The 11,098-nt window shown below is 35.5% G+C and overlaps 1 long non-coding RNA gene across 9 annotated transcripts in view; it reads right to left on the bottom strand.

Annotated features, from left to right (window-relative positions):
• Window positions 1–310: 310 nt before the first annotated feature.
• LOC131401344 (uncharacterized) overlaps window positions 311–11,098 on the bottom strand; it is a 37,044-nt gene continuing 26,256 nt past the window's right edge. For 3 of the 9 annotated variants that reach the window (XR_009217648.1, XR_009217654.1, XR_009217651.1), the window contains exons 4-5: window positions 2,090–2,148; window positions 312–1,313 (exon numbers count right to left, since the gene is read on the bottom strand). This is a non-coding gene — a long non-coding RNA (uncharacterized LOC131401344). Of the gene's footprint in view, window positions 1,314–2,089; window positions 2,149–3,905; window positions 3,983–11,098 lie in introns of all 9 variants that reach the window. The other 6 variants (XR_009217649.1, XR_009217653.1, XR_009217652.1 and 3 more) reach the window with 3 other exon arrangements.

Raw genomic sequence — 11,098 nt, 5'->3', positions numbered from 1 at the left:
TTTTTCCCCCAAAGCCCCAGTAGATAGTTGTATGTCATAGCTGCACATCCTTCTAGTTGCTGTATGTGGGACGCGGACTCAGCATGGCCGGAGAAGCGGTGCGTCGGTGCATGCCGGGGATCCGAACCCGGGCCTCCAGCAGCAGAGAGCACGCACTTAACCGCTAAGCCACGGGGCCGGCCCTCAAATTTATTTTAAATGTGAGGACTTTGTCTTCTGATATCTTTGTTCAAGCTTTGCATATGAAAAGAATTAAACAACTTTAGCCAATACTTGGAAATAAGACAAAAAAAAAAAGGAGCAGAATGTTCTTTCAATATCATATGGAGGCAATGTTTTTTAGGCTCACCCAAAGATTATTTGAGGTTACATACTTTGACTCACTGCTTACTATTGGTTCAGGGTCCTAGAATTGGTGAAGTTACATGTTATCATGTCAATTTTTTCTGATAGATATATAAGCAATTTTTCTTCAACAGAAAACAAACTCCCAAAGTTTATTTTTATTAATTTTGAAGGACACTGACTACTTCTTTTTTTAACCTGAAGATTGTATCCTAGGCTTCTTTTATTAACTTTATAAAGGAGGAAAATGCTCTTTCAATCTTCTTAGGGTCACTGTTTGGGTCTGAAAATTAAACTGACAAAGACAGATTAGCAGGAGACAAATGTACAAGTTTATGTAATATAAATTTTACATGACATGGAAGCCTTTATAAGGAAATGAAGACCCAAAGAAACAGACCTGAGTTTTCTTTTTTTTGAAGTAACATTGGTTTATAACATTATATAAACTTCAGATGTACATCATCATATTGCAATTTCTTTGTGGACTACATCACGTTCACCACCCAAAGACTAATTACCATCCATCACAGTACACATGTGCCCTATCACCCCTTTCGCCCTCCTTCCTTCTTCCCCTTTGGTAACCACCAATCAAATCTCAGTGTCTGGGTGTTTGTTTGTTGTTTTTATCTTCTACTTATGAGTGAAATTATATGGTATTTGACTTGCTCCGTCTGACTTATTTTGCCTAGCGTAATGCCCTCAAGGTCCTTCCGTGTTGTTGCAAATGGCAAGATTTCATCTTTTTTATAGCTGCGTAGTATTCCATTGTGTATTCCAAACATTTTCTTTATCCATTCATCCACTGATGGGCACTTCGGTTGTTTCCAAGTCTTGGTTACTGTGAATAATGCTGCAATGAACACAGAGCTTTACTTGCTCTAGAATGTGGCCACTGCCAAATCTGCATGTTCATGTCTGAAGAAGGAATGAAATTTAATTTCTCTCCTGGCCTGCATGATAATCTGCAAGTAAACAGATGTATTACACAGAAACACATCAGAAAAAAAACGATTCCTTTTTGCCATGCTGATGTCGAGAAAAGTGAATTATATTTGCCTTAGGTGAATGATATTATATCGAACTTTTCTATCTTATAGGTGTTAAGTTTAGAGAGAGAGTCACAATCGACTCTAAGTTCCAACTGTTACTGAACCAAAAGTGGGTTCACCTCCTGGCAAAGTTAAAATCAGACTCTCTACCAGAAGTAGTTGTCACAAAAAGTAGAACTTATTTGCAGCAAATAGGAGGCCACGTGGAATCATTTCCAAAGTTGTGGCTGTCCCCAAACAAAGGGAAGTAGGGGGCTTTTATTTTGGATGGGCAATGAATATTCGAAAAGGAGAGGTGGGTATTCGCTTGCGCAAGCTCAGCTGGAAAACATGCTTCCACATAATACTGCAGGTTATGGTAATAAGGCCTAAGCTCCTCCCAGAGAGGAGATCTTAGCATTAAAAATGAGGCAAAAGTCATAGGCCTTGCTTTTGTGGTGAGACTTGCTCTGGTTCAGGGTGGTTGGTGATTGCACCTCTTAAACAGTTAAATCCTTCCGAACCTACCCTGGAGTTCCTTGGGGCAATTAGTGACACAACCAGTGCTATTATAAAATAGCCCTATAGGAATTGAGTGTTTCAATTTTAATAAAAACACAAGCAATCAAATGCAAAGGTAAACACATTCTACATTATCATAAAATGAAACTCACAATAATAAGAAAAAAAATGTCTTAAAATACTGATACCTTATGAATGTTCTTAGATTTTTTTTCATGCCAGCATTTGTGGGACATCAACTTTATTTCTATTATTAAAAAAGAAAAGAAGAGAAAAAATGCTATTGTCTAAAAATATATATAATAAATTGGGCTTAGAAAATACAAATTATCTAGCTAATGTTATAATTGCCATGTTTTTGTTCAAAATAATAGGGTGATATCAAGTCTGTTATACCAGAAGCTAGCAGGTTGATATTTAATATGCACCTTGAGCTATTCTATTTTTTGAGATGAACCACTTTTTTAATTAAAAACAGTTAACTGCCTGACTGAGGGATAAAAATCTGACATCAATACAAATAACTCCTTCCAGTTAAATTTTAGCTATTTGGCAAGAGAAGTAGACACCTATATTTATAAAACAGGAAAGAAATTCAAACTGAAAAGGAAAATCACTGTGATTTACTTAGTATTCGTTAAGTTGAGGGTAAAATTTGGTATCACAATAGATAAATATGATACTATGTCTTTTCGAACTATATTATGCAAAAGTATAGCCATTACAATTTGCATAATCAGAATAAGTATGCCATCAAAGCAAGAAGTCCTATAATTAACTGATCATGATATCCACTGTCAACCTACAAAAATACAAACCAGTTTAAGAGGCAAAGAATTTATTTGGGATCAAAGAATTGCAATTCGAGAAGCACAGGTTCAGGTAGAAACCCAAATAGTGTCCCGATCACAGCAGAGAGGCTCCGAGTTTTTATAAGAAAAAGGGAGGAAGATGAAATAAGTTGTATCAAAGAAGAGTTCACTGGTGCTAGATGAGTTAAGGTTAGGTTTGTACTTCATAGATTGGAGATTCGGTCATCAGGCAAAAGGCTAGACTTGTACCTCATTGATTGGTTAGCGATTTGGTTATCAGCAAAGTTTGATTTCATCAGTCCTTACAAACAGGATATTTTTATCCTTACTGACTTCTTGGAATGTTGGTGGCTTGGTCCAGTTTGGAAGATAAAGAAAATAAGATGTGCAAGGCAATTCCTCTAAAATGGCTGCTCCAGCTCTATTTTAATATGGCTCCTCTCACGTCACCTTTCACACCCTTTTGTAGCCTACAGTGTCTGTCATTAGAATGGGACTTGATGATAGTATGCTTTTTAAGATTGTAGCATTTAATTAAAACTACCAGTAAAATGACAGGAGACAGGAAAAGAGCAGCATTTCTCATATAACTGAAATGGTTGCAGTCATTTGTTTTGTTCCATTCTCTCCTTTAAAAATAATCCGTGGTAGTTTAGAAAATAGCCTATTTGCCTAAAAAGATGACAGCACTGGGATTACTCCTTAAGGTAAGTACCCCTGGATAATACTTCCTTGCTTTACAACATTTAGATTTTACCAACAGTATACATTTGTTCCCATGTACTCCACACTCCTAGTAAGGGAATTTTCCTATATTTCCTGATTGATTAAATTCTACCACTTCATTTTGACTTTATTGCTTTTTAGCCTGGTGAGAAACCTACACTGATTCAGTAGCAAGATAATATTGAAGTCTCTTCCCTCCTACTTAACGTTTATATATTTTGAGTATGACACTTTGAATTTACCTTTAAAGTTAAAGTTTTCACTCTTTCCCACCTCTCTCTTTTTAAAAGGTGTTATATCTCAAGTATCTTTTTTAAAACCACTAAGGAAAAATTCATTTTGCACACTTAATAAAAATGGAAATTTCCCAGCAGGGCTGTCTTAACTTATAATGTCACCTTTCATTACTGACACAACATTGGAGGAATTCAAGTTATAATTATAATTTGTTCCTCAAACCCCACACCAAGATTTTCTGCTTGCTTGAATAAAACTATTCCATGACCATTCACCCAGCTGTAGTTGTCATTGTAGATATGGTACCTATGAATAGAAAAACATTATTCATTCATTAAATCATTCCTTTTACTTCATTATCATCCCATACATATGCCATCAGACTGGATGGGATTTTTAAAGACATTCAAAATGCTAATGATAGCTTTTTCTAACAGCACTTTGAGTATGCTAAATAGCTTGCAGTTTGCATCCCATCAAAAAAGCAAAGCAACAAAAAGTACCACAATGAAAAAAATTTTTTTCAGTTCCATTATTAAAAATACCCAGTTAGTTCTAAGGTATACTGTGGGGTATCAGAATTTGCCACCCCAAAATGTGTCTCTTGGGCTTGATTAGTTTTAAGGAAAAAAGACTCTGAAAGAAACTTTGACCTTCCCCCTAACTACCTAAAAGAATGTAAGATAGAAGGCCTGTTCCAGGAAGGAGCTAATACCATAAGTTAATTATAGTATAATATGAACTAGGTGTCATAGACAGGGAGGAACCTAACAAGGGCTTTTTAATCAAAGTCCTCTCCATCTCTCATTGTCTTTGCAAGACATAGTCAACATTTGTTTATCAAACATTTGCTTTTCCATCTCCACGTAAATTGCCTTCCTCCCCTTTGAAGTCCCAAACCACTGCCCCCAATATCCTCTTTTGTCTTTAGCTAAAGTTGGTATTTAAGGTGGTGACTTCAGCCATTTTGGTGAGTTATTCAGTTTTCTGGGTTTCTGCCATGTATACATGTCATTAAACTTTGTTGATTTTCTCCTGTTATTCTGTCTCATATCAATTTAATTCTTAGAGCAGCCAGAAGGACCTAGAGGGTAGAGGAATAGTTCTTCCTCCTCTACAATACAAGTGTCACAAAAGCCAGGAAGAGACAACTTGTCTGGCCTAGGAAAAATATTATTCATGATAAAACTTTAACTCTCCAAAAGTAAACTTTAAAAGACTTCCAAATATATACCCAGTGTATTCCCTTTCTTAAATCTCCCAGTTCTGAATAATAAACTTTGTTCTAATGTAATCTTAAAGCATCAGAGTACAGCTGATATTTCTTGATACATAAATGCATTAAATCTCAACATAGTTTTTTCTACTTGGATTCAAGAGCCTTATCCTGAATAAGTCTGTCTGCAATTCTTTGTCCCCACCACCAAAAGAAAAAAAAAAAAAAACCACATTAGATTTAAAAAAGATACAATGATACTTATCTTTAGGAATAATTTTTTTTATAGTATTTTAGGATGAAAAAGAATCTGATACTTACGATTTAAAGAACTTACTTTTTCTTTGACCTGCAGTGGGTGAGTATTTGAAAACTCACATTAACATTTTGTTTCTATTTCAATATTAACATTTTGTTTCTATTTCAGGTCCTTAAAGGAATTACTTAAAACAATATAAATGCTTCTTTTTTTAGAGTCTACAATCACAAATGCCACTTTTCAATCTCATATAATATAAAAAATAACATGAAGAAAAAAATTTCTTTTAATATTGCCCAGTATATTTATTTCTATTTACTGTTCCATCCCTTTGTTTGTTCTCTCCTTTAGAATAGTTGTTCAAAATTTACTTTTGTTATTGATAGTTAGAAATTTTCTTTAAGCTTCAAAAGTTGTTATTTAACGTTTCATATTAAATTTAAATTCTTGTCAAATTTGGAAAAACTGTATAGTTTCTGTTCTATATGAGTTATAAGATAGAGGAGAATTTTCTGCATGCTAGCTTCTGTTGTGCTTCCATTTTCTATATATTTCTGGTGCTGGGGGAAATAATCTCTATCTCTGCACCTTCATGGCATGATTGTTGGTTGACAGGATAAGCAGGAGAATTCATCAAAGCCTTCTTACACTGAGACAGCTAGCAATAACTTAACTATTCACCAGAATCATTATCAAATATACAACATATCCCACTAAAACCAAACTAAATGTGTTACTTCTCCTTAGCTGGATCCTAAAATTACCTGGAGCCATTCCAGTATGAGGGAAAGTGTGACAAATAGGAATTCAAAATAACAGTGGTCTTAGACAGTTGGGGTTAAATTATCATCTTTTTGATGCTTTCATTTACTAACTTTTGATTTTTAAAAGCTAAGAGTTGCCAATGCCTTCTCTTGATTCCAAGTTAAGTTTTGTTTGACAAAGATATACCATTTTATGGTATATATCATATATATATATATATATCAGGCCACTGCTCCAGATTTGGATTTTCTTTGGTTGGATGGAAGATTTGTCAGAGACTGTTTTCAAGTTTGTGCTCGTCTGCTCATCTCCATCTTACATTTTCAGTACTGATGGGTGATTACTAGAGCAATATTCCCTAATTAGGCTTTACTTGGGTGTTGCTGTTCAAATTACACATTTGTTATCACATATCAAGCTATGGTACCTCACTTTGTACAAAAATTACCTTTTAACTTTGAGATAAACTGCCCAGTGGATGGGTCATATGGGAGCAGCCTTTTCTAGGTAAAGGGAAGCAAAGTACCATCAACAGTGTAAAGATATGAGCTTCGAATAATTGTATGATTGGATGACTTAGATATCATAGGGCTTGAAAAACTTATAATTTAACTTAAAGTTTTATTTTGCTTTATAATTGCTTACCAACAGTATCTAAGAGAGAGTGGCCACAGTGTTTTTTATCAATCACAAAGCGTAAGGGTCTGCTCCTATCTCACCCATAGGAGTACCATAGCTCCCAATCAAATTTAAAAATGAGTGCAATGACAAAGATTCTCTCCTTGACCAAACTCTACTCAGACTCCTCTGAGCTCTTTTTCAACTAGACTTCAACTTTTGGACTTCTATGTTTATCAGGGCATTGTCCAATTTTAGCAAGAATCCTACTAAGTCAGTTTAACCAAAATCTTCCATCCTCCATATTTAATCACCCTTGATATCTAATTTGGTTCCTCATTCTCCACCATCCCCTGGGTGATGTCTGATCACCCTGGACTGCCTTCAGCAAGAAACCTGTTAGGTCAGTTTAGCCAGAATCCTCCCTTACCCATGATGTTTCCTCCCAGTAATTTTCCATCTACTGACCACACCCTGCTCCTTGGCTATAAAATCCCACTTTTTTTTTTTTTTTTTAATTTTTTGTTTATTGCAGTAACATTGGTTTATAACATTGTAAAAATTTCAGGTGTACATCATTGTACTTCTATTTCTGCATAGATTACATCATGTTCACCACCAAAATACTAATTACAACCCATCACCACACACATGTACCAAATTATCCCTTTCACCCTCCTCCCTCCCCCCTTCCCCTCTGGTAACCACCAATCCAATCTCTGTCCCTATGTGTTTGTTTATTGTTGTTATTATCTACTACTTAATGAAGGAAATCATACGGTATTTGACCTTCTCCCTCTGACTTATTTCACTTTGCATTATGCCCTCAATGTCCATCCATGTTGTCACAAATGCCTGGATTTCATTGTTTCTTATGGCTGAGTAGTATTCCATTGTGTATATATACCACAGCTTCTTTATCCATTCGTCCCTTGATGGGCACTTAGGTTGCTTCCAAGTCTTGGCTATTGTGAATAACGCTGCAATGAACACAGGGGTGCATGTACCTTTGCAAATTGGTGTTTTCAAGTTCTTTGGATAAATACCCAGCAGTGGAATAGCTGGATCATATGGTAGTTCTATCCTTGATTTTTTGAGGAATCTCCACACTGTTTTCCATAGAGGCTGGACCAGTTTGCACTCCCACCAGCAGTGTATGAGAGTTCCCTTCTCTCCACATCCTCTCCAACACATGTTGTTTCCTGTCTTGTTAATTATAGCCATTCTGACGGGCGTGAGGTGATATCTCATTGTAGTTTTGATTTGCATTTCCCTGATAGTTAGTGATTTTGAACATCTTTTCATGTGTCTGCTGGCCATCTGTATATCTTCTTTGGAGAAATGTCTGTTCAGATCTTTTGCCCATTTTTTAATTGGGTTGTTAGTTTTCTTGTTGTTGAGATGCATGAGTTCTTTATATATTTTGGAGATTAAGCCCTTATCAGATGTATGGTTTGCAAATATCTTCTCCCAATTGTTAGGCTGTCTTTTCGTTTTGTTGATGGTTTCCTTTGCTGTGCAGAAGCTTTTTAGTTTGATATAGTCCCATTTGTTGATTTTTTCTATTGTTTCTCTTGCCCGGTCAGATGTGGTGTTTGAAAAGATGTTGCTAAGACCGATGTCGAAGAGCGTACTGCCTATGTTTTCTTCTAGAAGTTTCATAGTTTCAGGTCTTACATTCAAGTCTCTAATCCATTTGGAGTTAATTTTTGTGTATGGTGTAAGGTAAGGGTCTACTTTCATTTTTTTGCATGTGGCTATCCAGTTTTCCCAACACCATTTGTTGAAGAGACTTTCTTTTCCCCATTGGATGTTCTTGGCTCTTTTGTCAAAGATTAGCTGTCCATAGACGTGTGGGTTTATTTCTGGGCTTTCGATTCTATTCCATTGATCTGTGTGTCTGTTTTTGTGCCAGTACCATGCTGTTTTGGTTACTATAGCTTTGTAGTATATTTTGAAATCAGGGAGTGTGATACCTCCAGTTTTGTTCTTTTTTCTCAGGACTCCTTTAGCTATTCGGGGTCTTTTGTTGTTCCATATAAATTTTAGGATTCTTTGTTCTATTTCTGTGAAAAATGTTGTTGGAACTTTGATAGGGATTGCATTGAATCTATAGATGGCTTTAGGAAGTATGGACATCTTAACTATGTTAATTCTTCCAATCCAAGAGCATGGAATATCTTTCCAATTCTTTGTGTCTTCTTCAATTTCTTTCAGAAATGTTTTATAGTTTTCGGTGTACAGATCTTTCACCTCTTTGGTTAAGTTTATTCCTAGGTATTTTATTCTTTTTGTTGCAATTGTAAATGGGATGGTATTCTTAATTTCTCTTTCTGCTACTTCGTTGTTAGTGTACAGAAATGCAACTGATTTTTGTATGTTGATTTTGTATCCTGCAACTTTACCATATTCGTTTATTACTTCTAAAAGTTTTCTGGTGGATTCTTTAGGGTTTTCTATATATAAAATCATGTCATCTGCAAATAGTGACAGTTTCACTTCTTCCTTTCCAATTTGGATCCCTTTTATTTCTTTCTCTTGCCTGATTGCTTTGGCTAGGATTTCCAATACTATGTTAAACAGGAGTGGTGACAGTGGGCATCCTTGTCTGGTTCCTGTTCTTAGAGGGATAGCTTTCAGTTTTTCACCATTGAGGATGATATTAGCTGTGGGTTTCTCATATATGGTCTTTATTATGTTGAGGTACTTTCTTTCTATCCCCATTTTATTCAGAGTTTTTATCATAAATGGATGCTGTATCTTGTCAAATGCTTTCTCTGCATCTATTGAGATGATCATGTGATTTTTGTTCTTCATTTTATTAATGTGGTGTATTACGTTGATTGATTTGCGAATGTTAAATCATCCCTGCATCCCTGGAATAAATCCCACTTGATCATGGTGTATAATCTTTTTAACGTATTGTTGTATGCGATTTGCTAGTATTTTGTTGAGGATTTTCGCATCGATGTTCATCAGTGATATCGGCCTGTAATTTTCTTTTTTTGTGTTGTCCTTGTCTGGTTTTGGTATCAGGGTAATGTCAGCTTCGTAGAATGAGTTAGGGAGCTTCCCCCCCTCCTCAATTTGTTGGAAGAGTTTGAGAAGGATAGGTATTAAGTCTTCTTTGAATGTTTGGTAGAATTCACCAGGGAAGCCGTCTGGTCCTGGACTTTTGTTTTTGGGGAGGTTTGTGATTACTGTTTCGATCTCCTTACTGGTGATTGGTCTATTCAAATTCTCTACTTCTTCTTGATCCAGTTTTGGAAGGTTGTATGATTCTAAGAATTTATCCATTTCTTCCAGATTGTCGAATTGGTTGGCATATAGCTTTTCATAGTATTCTCTTATAATCTTTTGTATTTCTGAGGTGTCTGTTGTAACCTCTCCTCTTTCAGTTCTGATTTTACTTATTTGTGCCTTCTCTCTTTTTTTCTTGGTGAGTCTAGCTAAAGGTTTGTCAATTTTGTTGATCTTTTCAAAGAACCAGCTCTTGGTTTTATTAATTTTTTCTATTGTTTTTTTGGTCTCTATTTCATTTATTTCTGCTCTGATTTTTATTATTTCCCTTCTTCTACTGATTTTGGGCTTGGTTTGTTCTTCTTTTTCCAGTTCCTTTAGGTGCATTGTTAGATTGTTTATTTGATATTTTTCTTGTTTGTTGAGATAGGCCTGTATTGCTATAAACTTCCCTCTTAGAACCGCTTTTGCTGTATCCCATAAATTCTGGCATGTCGTATTTTCATTTTCATTTGTCTCCAGGTATTTTTTGATTTCTTCTTTGATTTCTTCGTTAACCCAGTCGTTGTTCAGTAGCATTTTGTTTAATCTCCATGTATTTGTGGCTTTTCTGATTTTCTTCCTATAGTTGATTTCTAGTTTCATACCATTGTGGTCAGAAAAGATGCTTGGTATTATTTCAATCTTCTTAAATTTATGGAGACTTGTTTTGTGGCCTAATATGTGATCAATCCTGGAGAATGTTCCATGTGCATTTGAAAAGAACGTGTATTCTTCCGTTTTTGGATGGAATGCTCTTTATATATCTACTAGGTCCATCTGTTCTAGTGTGTCGTTTAAGGCCAATGTTTCCTTATTGATCTTCTGTTTGGATGATCTATCCGTTGGTGTAAGTGGAGTGTTAAAGTCCCCTGCTATTATTGTGTTACTGTCTATTTCCGTTTTTATGTCTGTTAATAATTGCTTTATATATTTAGGTGCACCTACATTGGGTGCGTAGATATTTACAAGTGTTACATCCTCTTGTTGGATTGTTCCCTTGATCATTATGTAATGCCCTTCTTTGTCTCTTTTTACAGTTTTTGTTTTAAAGTCTATTTTGTCTGATATGAGTACTGCTACCCCAGCTTTCTTTTCATTGCCATTTGCGTGGAGTATCTTTTTCCATCCCTTCACTTTCAGTTTGTGATTGTCTTTAGGTCTGAAGTGTGTCTCTTGTATGCAGCATATATATGGGTCTTGTTTTTTTATCCAGTCAGCCACCCTATGCCTTTTAATGGGAGCATTTAGTCCAATGACGTTTAAAGTAGCTATTGATAAGTAT

This window comes from Diceros bicornis, chromosome X (genome assembly GCF_020826845.1).
Source record: "Diceros bicornis minor isolate mBicDic1 chromosome X, mDicBic1.mat.cur, whole genome shotgun sequence".
NCBI classification, from domain to species: Eukaryota; Metazoa; Chordata; class Mammalia; order Perissodactyla; family Rhinocerotidae; genus Diceros; species Diceros bicornis.
The sequence above is the reverse complement of the archived record's forward strand: the minus strand, read 5'-3'. Positions and strand labels throughout refer to the sequence as shown.